The 11,314-nt window shown below is 45.1% G+C and overlaps 1 long non-coding RNA gene across 3 annotated transcripts; it reads left to right on the top strand.

The window, feature by feature from the left end:
- The first annotated feature begins 2,490 nt into the window (after positions 1-2,490).
- LOC106587017 (uncharacterized) lies at positions 2,491-10,056 on the top strand. 3 transcript variants are annotated; one of them, XR_001324343.2, is made up of 4 exons: positions 2,491-5,873; positions 6,026-6,179; positions 6,763-6,914; positions 9,390-10,055. It is a non-coding gene; the product is annotated as an uncharacterized lncRNA (long non-coding RNA). The 3 variants fall into 3 exon arrangements; XR_001324342.2 differs by having other exon boundaries at positions 6,026-6,167; positions 9,390-10,054; XR_006762200.1 differs by having other exon boundaries at positions 6,026-6,914; positions 9,390-10,056.
- The last annotated feature ends 1,258 nt before the right edge of the window (positions 10,057-11,314 follow it).

The raw sequence follows: 11,314 nt of genomic DNA, 5'->3' as shown, positions 1-11,314 counted from the left end.
CGGTACTTTCACTCTAGTGGTAGCATGAGACGGAGTCTACAACCCACACAAGTGGCTCAGGTAGTGCAGCTCATCCAGGATGGCACATCAATGCGAGCTGTGGCAAGAAGGTTTGCTGTGTCTGTCAGCGTAGTGTCCAGAGCATGGAGGCGCTACCAGGAGACAGGCCAGTACATCAGGAGACGTGGAGGAGGCCGTAGGAGGGCAACAACCCAGCAGCAGGACCGCTACCTCCGCCTTTGTGCAAGGAGGAGCAGGAGGAGCACTGCCAGAGCCCTGCAAAATGACCTCCAGCAGGCCACAAATGTGCATGTGTCTGCTCAAACCGTCAGAAACAGACTTCATGAGGGTGGTATGAGGGCCCGACGTCCACAGGTGGGGGCTGTGCTTACAGCCCAACACCGCGCAGGTCGTTTGGCATTTGCCAGAGAACACCAAGATTGGCAAATTCGCCACTGGCACCCTGTGCTCTTCACAGATGAAAGCAGGTTCACACTGAGCACGTGACAGACGTGACAGAGTCTGGAGACGCCGTGGAGAACGTTCTGCTGCCTGCAACATCCTCCAGCATGACCGGTTTGGCGGTGGGTCAGTCATGGTGTGGGGTGGCATTTCTTTGGGGGGCCGCACAGCCCTCCATGTGCTCGCCAGAGGTAGCCTGACTGCCATTAGGTACCGAGATGAGATCCTCAGACCCCTTGTGAGACCATATGCTGGTGCGGTTGGCCCTGGGTTCCTCCTAATGCAAGACAATGCTAGACCTCATGTGGCTGGAGTGTGTCAGCAGTTCCTGCAAGAGGAAGGCATTGATGCTATGGACTGGCCCGCCCGTTCCCCAGACCTGAATCCAATTGAGCACATCTGGGACATCATGTCTCGCTCCATCCACCAGACTGTCCAGGAGTTGGCGTATGCTTTAGTCCAGGTCTGGGAGGAGATCCCTCAGAAGACCATCCGCCACCTCATCAGGAGCATGCCCAGGCGTTGTAGGGAGGTCATACAGGCACGTGGAGGCCACACACACTACTGAGCCTCATTTTGACTTGTTTTAAGGACATTACATCAAAGTTGGATCAGCCTGTAGTGTGGTTTTCCACTTTAATTTTGAGTGTGACTCCAAATCCAGACCTCCATGGGTTGATAAATTGGATTTCCATTGATTATTTGTGTGATTTTGTTGTCAGCACATTCAACTATGTAAAGAAAAAAGTATTTAATACGATTATTTCATTCATATCTAGGATGTGTTATTTTAGTGTTCCCTTTATTTTTTTGAGCAGTGTATTAATACACAAATTAACATTAATGAGCATTATTCACTTAGAATATTGCATTCTGTTATACATCCTATCATATTCAAATTATTGGGAAGTTATGTATGAATGTATTATCAGTTCATTAATGTACTTAAATTGTATAGCCTAACAAATTTTTGTAATCAAATTAAAATGTTGATGCACCATAATGAGTTCATTACCTGAATGCATCGCTATAGCCTAGGCTTTAACAAAAATATTCATACAAATATGATTAGGCCTCTCATAGACTAGAGGCCTTATAGAAAAAGGGTCAATCAAGTTAGGTCTGCAAAATTAATGAAGCATTGGAAAAAAAATACATAAACCCAGCCATAGAGTCTAACCTTTAATCATTAAAAAAATGTTGTTTATAACATGCACAATTAGAAGCATCAACCTATATACAGCAAGCGTGACTAAATTCGAGCCCAGTAACTTTTCTCACCGCATCCTCCTTCGATTGTCTCGCCTGGCAACCACGAAAAGCCTCCACCTGATGATCTACACGAAGTGTGTGCGTGCCACTGGCGATGTACTTTGCTGGACATGCTAGCTGTTCTCGGTGGCACATCATCACTTCAAACGCATTCCGTTGTGGTGTTATCTGTTGGCCTACTAATACTGGTAGTACCGACAAAATGTAAGTTATGAATCGCAAATCACCCAGCTGACACACTTCGATTTCATCAATCATTTTGACTTCAATTTGGTTGTCAAAAATACTTTCAGCTTGCACTGCGTCTTTGCTAATGAATGCCCTGGCCAGTCAATTGGTTAAATTACATTGTTGTTAAGTCTATTAATCGCTTCTAATAGATGTGAAAATGATGCAAAAAACATGAATTTAACCGACTGTTTGTTTATAATGAGGCACGTCCCACGTTTAACCTGGACACATAAATTGTAGGAATTCGCGCTGGGTTCAGCCATGACGGTGTGAGAGAAATGAAACATCTGCAGGTGCGAGCGTATGGGGGGTGATTCATGCTAGAATTAACCTCATGAAGCTACTATTACCTTTTACCAAGTCACCTAACCTCTTCCTGGCGACATAAAATAACGCCATGAATTAACATGGACTGTCAATGGAGACAAGTTTGTTTCTAAGGCATTAAACGTCACGTCATGTGACACGTTCACGTCATGGAGACGTATTGTGCACGTCGCGTAACGTGTCAGAATGCGGGTAAGTTTATTATGAATGATCTTACCATGAACGCCTACATGTGTTACATGTTAGTTTAAGTGTCTGTTTAGTTCATCAATTTCATTTGTCGATTTAGCTAAAATAGGCCAATCATCTCAATGCAAATATGATTAGGCTAGTTGATATCGCAGCTACCATTACTGTGTAGATATGCCTATTGCATCAACACAAACGCAAGGGCTTCTTGGTAGCCTAGTGGTTAGCGTTGGGCCATCATCGTTAGATTGCTAGATTGAATCCCAAAGCTGACAATAAACTTTTTTTGTCGTTTTTCCCGAGTAAGGCAGTTAACCCACTGTTCCCTGAGCGATGAATATGTGGATTTCGATCAAGGCAGCCCCCCGCACCTCCTCTGATTCAGAGGGGTTGGGTTAAATGCGGAAGACACATTTCAGTTGAATGTATTCAGTTGTACAACTGAGTACAGTAGGTATCCCCCTTTCATTTTCTTTGTTGGGGGTAGTCTAGGTCTCTAGTGGGGCATTCAAAACAACTCGGAAGTCAGTAACTTCTGATCTTCCGACTTCAGTGCGTTCAAGACAACTGGGAACTCTGAAAAAAACGAGTTCAGACTGGGATAATTTGACCTCGTTTTCCCCCACTTCCCAGTTTACCGGATTAACAGACACAATGACTGTCATCATGCAATCCTTCTACTATAACTTTCTGTGGAGATGTCTTATGGTTAAAAGCAGGGTTCATATGTTTTCATTTTAAACAGGCAGTCCCTTACCTACACTGAAATAGTTTTTGCCCTCAATTATGATTTAAAAAAAATCATAGCTCATTAGTACACCCTTGTGGTTGTCTATTGTATGTCTTACGATACAATTAACAATGTTGAATGAACAAATACCATCAAGGGATACGATACAATTTACAATAACGAACACCTTATGAAACAGCTGTGAAAACCAATCTAGCAATATTTTACATTTAAATACATAACCATTGATCTTTTTTGGTAGATGTGTGTCGATTTACTTTCAGATTTTTTTGTAACTCACTTGGTAATCATAGACTGAAATACAGAATTCTGGTGTGGAATAGAGAGGAGGTGGGTCTTGTGTGGATGGGAGGTTCTGCCTGTCACTTGTTTTTCAACAGGTAGTGGACTCTAAGAGGGAAACTGCAGTCCAGGCACTGCTGCCCTCTTTGTTCTGAGTGTTTGCAGTGTTTTTAGCTAATCCGTGCAGCTCACATTATGTGCCCAGTATGATAGTTGTCTTGCTCTTTCTAAGCAGATAATGACAACTTGACAATAACAGTTGCTGATGTAATGAAAAGTTGGAGGGTGGTTGGTAATGGAGGACATCAGGTGGATCCATGTCTGGGTGTTGGGCAGGACCCCTAGGTCCTAGAGAACAGGAGCAGAGGAAAGGGAACAGGGTAGGAGGCAGACGTAAACAAGCAAACACACGTTAAATGATTATCAGGTATGTAAAAATTGTTATTGAATGATTGAATTTAATGTTTGATGAGACATGCAATAATGTTAATGGCAGACAGAAAAGAAAGGATATCTGTCTAATTTTTGATGTCATTGGGGTTGGTAAGGGATGGTCCCTGAAAAAGATAGAGATGAGTTGTGAGAGAAACTCCAGGGTGGTATCATGACCACTGGAGTCATACACCTTAACAGTACCTACCTGGAAGTGGCGGTTACTTAACGAGACCCAATGGTTAGCCTTGAGACTGACTATTTGGAGAAACCCCTGAGCCAGCGCTGGTATTTCTGACAGCATGGCTATGCCGCCCAACACGAGGCAGCAAATGCAAATAGTTATCTGAGATTTTTATATTCACCTTAATGGATGTTGACCCCAGCTAGGAGCGAAAGAGCACCAAGCTTTCCCGGGTCTCGTCTTCCTTTCGTCCTTCTTCCAAGCCAAGTCATTCACCTAGATGTCGAAGTACTTGGTCCCCTTGATTCTTCTCAGGTGGCTCTCCTCCTCATGCGCCCTGTCCATGTTCAGTCTCACCTTGATAAATAATATAAATAAATGCAATTATATATATCTTGGAAGGCAAGAAAATAAATTAACAGCGGACAATAATTTTCACCTGGTCAAAAACCACCACATCCTTCTCAGTCCGTGCCTGAAGGTGGTTTTCGAAGGCGTTCTGATCTGGTTCAAAGTACGTTTATACAAAAACAGCAAAAGAAAAACACTAAGTCAATCAAAAAAAAAGTATACTACAGTATATGCAATAATGTTATATACATGCATTGTTTATGTCAGCTAACTGCTGCGGCTCCCCTCCATATAGCAGGCGATAGAGTGAATACTCTGGAGGCCTGGACACTGCTGTGTTGTGTGAAAAGATAATTACCTTCAGATTGTCCTTCCACCTTTCCTGGTACCCGTCAAGGGACTTTCCCATGGCAGTCCCGTTGGTCCGTTCATCCAAATGTGGAGTCACCATACATCGACACATTCACATTATATATAAAACTCACTGTACTATCAGTGTCAATTTCGGGGGGAAAAAACTAAATTACAGTACGCCTATGCAAAACAATGCTACTGTGAACTTCCTGGTCCCGTCCCTCTAGTCAGTGATTCACCACAGGAAGGAGTAATGGATGTATAGTTTATTTATTTATATATTTGCAAAGCTGCAGTCCCACACGGTGAGCGATAGAAAACCGATCGTGCAAATGTCACCATTCCGATTTTTTTTGTGCGGGAGCCCCGTGCCACCCCCGGCAAGATGCCGCCCTGGGCGGCTGCCCATGTCGCCAATACCTAAATCCGCCACTGTGTGTGTTTGCAAATGATGGAGTGAGTGTTTGTGTATGTGTTTGAGTGACAGTCTGTGTGAGTGTCTATGGTCCTGGGAGTGTGCATAGAGACAGTACAAATACTGAAATAATTGTCAAAGATACAGGGTAAACATGCTTTATTCAGTATATGTGTGAGATAGAGAGAGGGGGGAGAGAAATGATGATTAGGATCACAATAACTTACAGAAAAGATTGTCATCATGTCAACTTTGTCATGCTAGGTGTGTGTGTGTGTGTGTGTGTGTGTGAGAGAGATGGTACATGAATACACAAAACATTGATTGTTTGTGTGTGTAAGACAGTAAGCTAGGCAAATTCTTGAAACTTGTACCCCCAATATGGAAGTAAAGATTTTCTTGATTCATCAGATCCTTGTATTTTTGTGTATTTTGTATTTGAGAATACCGTACATTTTGCCTATCTCTGCTCCCCCTTAACACACATTCTAACGTTACACCTTTCAACATCCTTTGTCAATTCTTGATTCTCTGTTTTTGCAGGAATCTTCTTTCTTGGGTGGAAGGATGGAGGAGTGAACAAAGAGGAGTACAGATGTTATCCAGCCTGCTGACTAAGAAATGTAAATAGCCTATGCTTTGCTGTCGATCTCTGTCTGACTGCCTGACTGACAGATTGCTGAGGGGCAACAGAGTCAGTGTACTTCCTAGGCTAACCTGAACCTTGCGAAGACCTTAGGTAATGATTAATCATGATTCGTCTCCGTCTTTACAGATCCTGAATTATGTCAATGGCCTGATTCATTGCCTCTACAGCTGTGCTTGGCCACCCCCTGAGTTACCAGTGACCTATTCTGCCACATCCCAGGGAAAGGAGAGGGCAGAACCACCCCTCCTTAAATCCATACTCATTGACAGTAATATTGATGGTTGATATTCTGATCTTCAATGTGTATAGATTCCTACTAACCAGCTTTGTAAGAGCTACAGTAGGGTTGTACTAGCTATGCTGATGATCATGATTTATTTTTTTCCTCTGCATCAGGTCTCACTGAGACTGGATTCCCCAAGAGGCATGCTGTTCAGCTGCCCATGATTGTTTAAACTTACACTCTTAAGTTCTAGATACCATCTTTTTTTTCTAAGTGTTCATCTGCTGTCTCCATAGGAGAACCCTTTGAAGAACCCTTTTTGGTTCCAGGTATAACTATTTTGGGTTCCATGTAGAACCCCACAGGGTTCTACCTGGAACCAAAGAGGGTTATCCTACGGGGACAGCCAAAGAACCCTTTTGGAACACTTTTTTCTAAGAGTGTAGTGTAAGTAGATCCAATTGAAATAGCACTTCTAATAATATAAGATTGTAAAGCAAATCAAATCCAATTTAACTCGCCTTTTTTGTCAGGTGCAAAACCCTTGTGTCCTGATTCCACAGGTACCTACCTCCCTTGTTGAGTCATGTAAAGTTTATCCCATTTCTCTTCTGCTCATTCTCTATGTCGCGCACTCCAGTGGAGGCTCCTCAGAGGAGGAAGGGGAGGGCCATCCTTCCCTGTCAATGAGGGGATTGTGTCGCTGGAGCCAGGAGAATCCCAATATCACGGGAACCTGAGGAGACTTAATGAGCAGGAACTGGATCGTCTCGCTGTGGTTCCCTGACACATGTAGGTTGATGGGGGTGGTATTGTGGGTGTACCGGCCTATAGAGCGCCCATCCAGTGCTCTAACGTCCATGGGAATGGAGAGGGGCTGAGTGGAGTTATCCAGCTCGGAAACCAGGGTAGCGTCCGTAAAGTTCTCATCGGCCCCAGAGTCGATGAGGACCCGGAAAGATTTTGACTAGTTCCCCCACAGCAACATGGCATGAAAAGGGATGCGAGTAAGGGGAGAGGAAAAGTTATCCGTATGGCCCACCAGAGTACTCGCTCCTACCGGTGAGCCTGGTCTTTTAGTGGACAGGTAGAGGCGAAATGACCAGTAGTCCCGCAATACAAGCAGCTCTTAGTGTGAAGCCTGCATAGTTGTTCAGCTGGAGACAATCTAGCTCTGCCTAGTTGCATGGGCTCGGGAAGAGGTGAGTCGGCAGACTTCGGAGACTCTCGGGGGAACTCTGGTTGCCTCAGGTTCTCTCGGCAATGGAGCCGTCTGGGACTTCTGGGATAACACGGAGGCAAGGTGGAATCCTTGGACGGGCGAGTGAAATTGAATCTCCTTCCTTCCTTCCCGTAGTCACCCATCGATCCGAATGGTCAAGGCGATGAGCGAGTCGAGATCCATCGGTAGTTCCCGGCCAGCAAGCTTGTCCTTTACTTCCTCCGAAACTCTGTGCAGGAACATGTCGAACAGTGCTCCCGGGTTCCAGGCACTCTCAGATGCCAACGTGCGGAAATCCACTCCGTAGTCTGCCACCCTGTGGGAGCCTTGCCGAAGCTGGAGTAACTTCCGGGCAGCCTCTCTCCCAGACAATGGAGCATCAAAAACCTTCTTTACCTCTGCCACAAACTCCTCCAGACTGGAGCATACGGCCAACTGTTGTTCCCATACTGCCGTAGCCCAGGCGAGAGCCATCCCGGACATCAGCGTGATGACGTACGCCATCTTAGAGCCGTTCGAGGGGAAGGAGGAGGACTGCAGCTCAATGATGAGTGAACCCCGAGCGAGAAACGCCCGATAGGTGCCCGACTCTCCATCAAAGCGCTCCGGGTGAGGTAAGCGGGGTTCCCAGGAAACCGGGGTGACGGCGCTGCTAACAGCCGGGTTACTGAGGGGCTGGTGGGCTGCATAGTAGACAACCCACATAATTGCTCCAGCAATGTGTTTAATGCTTGGTTGTGACATTCGGCCAAGGTCTGGAACCCTTCCATAAGGCCACTAAGCAACTCCTCGCACCTTCCAATGGTGGCTCCTTGGGAGGAGAAAGCGTTGCGGAGCTGGTCCGAGTCTGCTGGGTTAATCATGGCCAGTTTGTACAATCACGTTTCAGGTATGACCCAGATGCAGACAGTGTCGAAGAAACAAAAGTGTATTTCTAAAACAGGGGCAGGCAAACGACAGGTCAAAGGCAGGCAGGGGTCAATGATCCAGTAAGGTACAGAACGGCAGGCAGGCTCAGGGCAGGCAGAATGGTCAAAATCGGGAAGGACTAGAAAACAGGAGCAAGAAACAGGCAGGAGCAGGGGAACAAACGCTGGTAGGTTTCACAAACAAAACGAACTGGCAACAGACAAACTGAACACGGGTATAAATACACAGGGGAAGATGGGCGACACCTGGAGGGGGTGGAGACAAGCACAAAGACAGGTGAAACAGATCAGGGTGTGACAATGACAGACACACCTTTTTGAACAATATCATATTTTATTGACACCTTATTGCCTCTTTATTCATACTTACATTTTTGCATTTAACTTTTTTTTAAGACTACCAAGCTGTCCTCAATTGGGGAACCTCTGTCTGGGACAATGTCCTCAGGATTATGGAGTGGTGTGTTCATAAAAAGTTATTGTAATATTCAATGTGATTTAATGATTAAGCAAAACGTTACCATTTAGAGAGGAGTTAAACATTTTCATTATACAACTGTCAAATTTTGATGTTTCAGATTGATGACCAATTAATTAATGTCCCACTTCAATATGAAGGGACAGAGGAGCAAACATGACTTTTCTACCACTTTTAGTAGATTTGACTGTTAAAGATATTTTATTGTGTGTTACTGTTAGGTCTTGTCCTGCATTCTAACATTATGCCAATCGTTATTTTTGTAAAACACTGTTAATGCTTACAGTAAGTGTCATGAAAAGCCAGAAAACTCAGGAGGTTGATGTGTTGTGGCCTCTTTGGAAAGTCCTGAAATATACCCCTGAGCCATGTTGGAGAACGACGCAAAGTGGTGTGGCCGCTGTGCTTTGGCAAAGTGGGTGGGGTTATATCCTGCCTGGTTGGCCTTGCCCGGGGTTATTGTCGGACAGGGCCACAGTGTACCCCAACCCACCCCTGTCTCAGTCTCCAGTATCTATGCTGCAATAATCCATATGCCGGGGGGCTAGGGTCAGTCTGTTATGTCTGGTGTAATTCTCCTGTCTTATCTGGTGTTCTGTGTGAATTTAAGTATGCTCCCTTTAACTCCCATTCCATAGGACCTGAGCCCAAAGATGATGTCTCAGGTCTACCTGGCCTGATGACTCCTGGCTGTCCATAGTCCACCTGGTCGTGCTGCTCCAGTTTCATCTGTTCTGCCTGCGGCTGGGAACCCTGACCTTTTCACCGGACGTGCTACCTTGTCCCAGACCTGCTGTTTTCATCTCTCTCTCTCTACCGCACCTGCTGTCTCAACCTCTGAATGCTTGTCTATGAAAAGCCAACTGACATTTACTCCTGAGGTACTGACCTGTCGCACCCTCTACAACCACTGATTATTGGTAGATCCTCATCAAGGACCTCTGAGGACAGAATGCGATCTGTAGCGTAGTAACCCTCTTGGAGAGTCATGTGATTGGTCAGATCTGCAGTGAAGAGAATCAGCCCATTACAACTTTATAAACACCTGCACAGGATCGGTACATCCGAACATCACACCTGCGGGACAGGTACAGGATGGCAACAACAACTTCCCGAGTTACACCAGGAACGCACAATCCCTACATCAGTGCTCAGACTGTCCGCAATAGGCAGAGAGAGGCTGGACTGAGGGCATGTAGGCCTGTTGTAAGGCAGGTCCTCACCAGACATCACCAGCAACAATGTCGCCTATGGGCATAAACCCACCGTCGCTGAACCAGACAGGACTGGCAAAAAGTGCTCTTCACTGACGATTTACGGTTTTGTCTCACCAGGGGTGATGGTCGGATTCACGTTTATCGTCGAAGGAATGAGCGTTATACCGAGGCCTGTACTCTGGAGCGGGATCGATTTGGAGGTGGAGGGTCCGTCATGGTCTGGGGCGGTGTGTCACAGCATCATCTGACTGAGCTTGTCATTGCAGGCAATCTCAACACTGTGCGTTACAGGGAAGACATCCTCCTCCCTCATGTCGTACCCTTCCTGCAGGCTCATCCTGACATGACCCTCCAGCATGACAATGCCACCAGCCATACTGCTCGTTCTGTGCGTGATTTCCTGCAAGACAGGAATGTCAGTGTTATGCCATGGACAGCGACGAGCCCGGATCTCAATCCCATTGAGCACGTCTGGGACCTGTTGGATCGGAGGGTGAGAGCTAGGGCCATTACCCCCAGAAATGTCCGGGAACTTGCAGGTGCCTTGGTGGAAGAGTGGGGTAACATCTCACAGCAAGAACTGGCAACGATGGTGCAGTCCATGAGGAGGAGATGCACTGCAGTACTTAGTGCAGCTGGTGGCCACACCAGATACTGACCATTACTTTTGATTTTGACCTTTTGTTCAGGGACACATTATTCCATTTCTGTTAGTCACATGTCTGTGTAACTAGTTCAGTTTATGTCTCAGATGTTGAATCTTGTTATGTTCCTACAAATATTTACACATGTTAAGTTTGCTGAAAATAAACGCAGTTGACAGTGAGAGGACATACGAGTTTAGAAATGTAATGAACAATGTTTTCAATATCCCACGTTATCCCCTGCAATACTTGTTACAGTGCACTCTTAGAAAAGCTGAAGAACCATTTTGGAACCCTTTTTTCTAAGAGTGTAGTTAATAAGCTGTAGCCAGGTTATGATGAGGTCTTAACTATGACCAGTAGGCTACATAATATAGTAGAATGATGACCAGCTGGTTCGATAGAGGTCACAATTATGACCGACTAGTAATTTGGTGGTCAGAAAAAGACGTCATATTCTGGTCAGTAAAAAGACGTAAAATAAATAAATGTTTCAATCAGTTTAAAACCAGACTAAGACAATCATGTTTTCAACACTTAGTGTATGTCTGTAAAATGGTAACATAATATATATACTACTATGACGATGACAATTATTATTTTACTTCACATTAATAAAAAAAAAATCTAATAATAGACAAGATCAGGGATTTACTATGTGTAACACATAAGATTAAGGTTTATTGGTCACGTACACATATG

This window comes from Salmo salar, chromosome ssa26 (assembly GCF_905237065.1).
Source record: "Salmo salar chromosome ssa26, Ssal_v3.1, whole genome shotgun sequence".
NCBI classification, from domain to species: Eukaryota; Metazoa; Chordata; class Actinopteri; order Salmoniformes; family Salmonidae; genus Salmo; species Salmo salar.
Note: the sequence above shows the minus strand (reverse complement) of the source record. Positions and strands in the feature narration are given on the sequence as shown.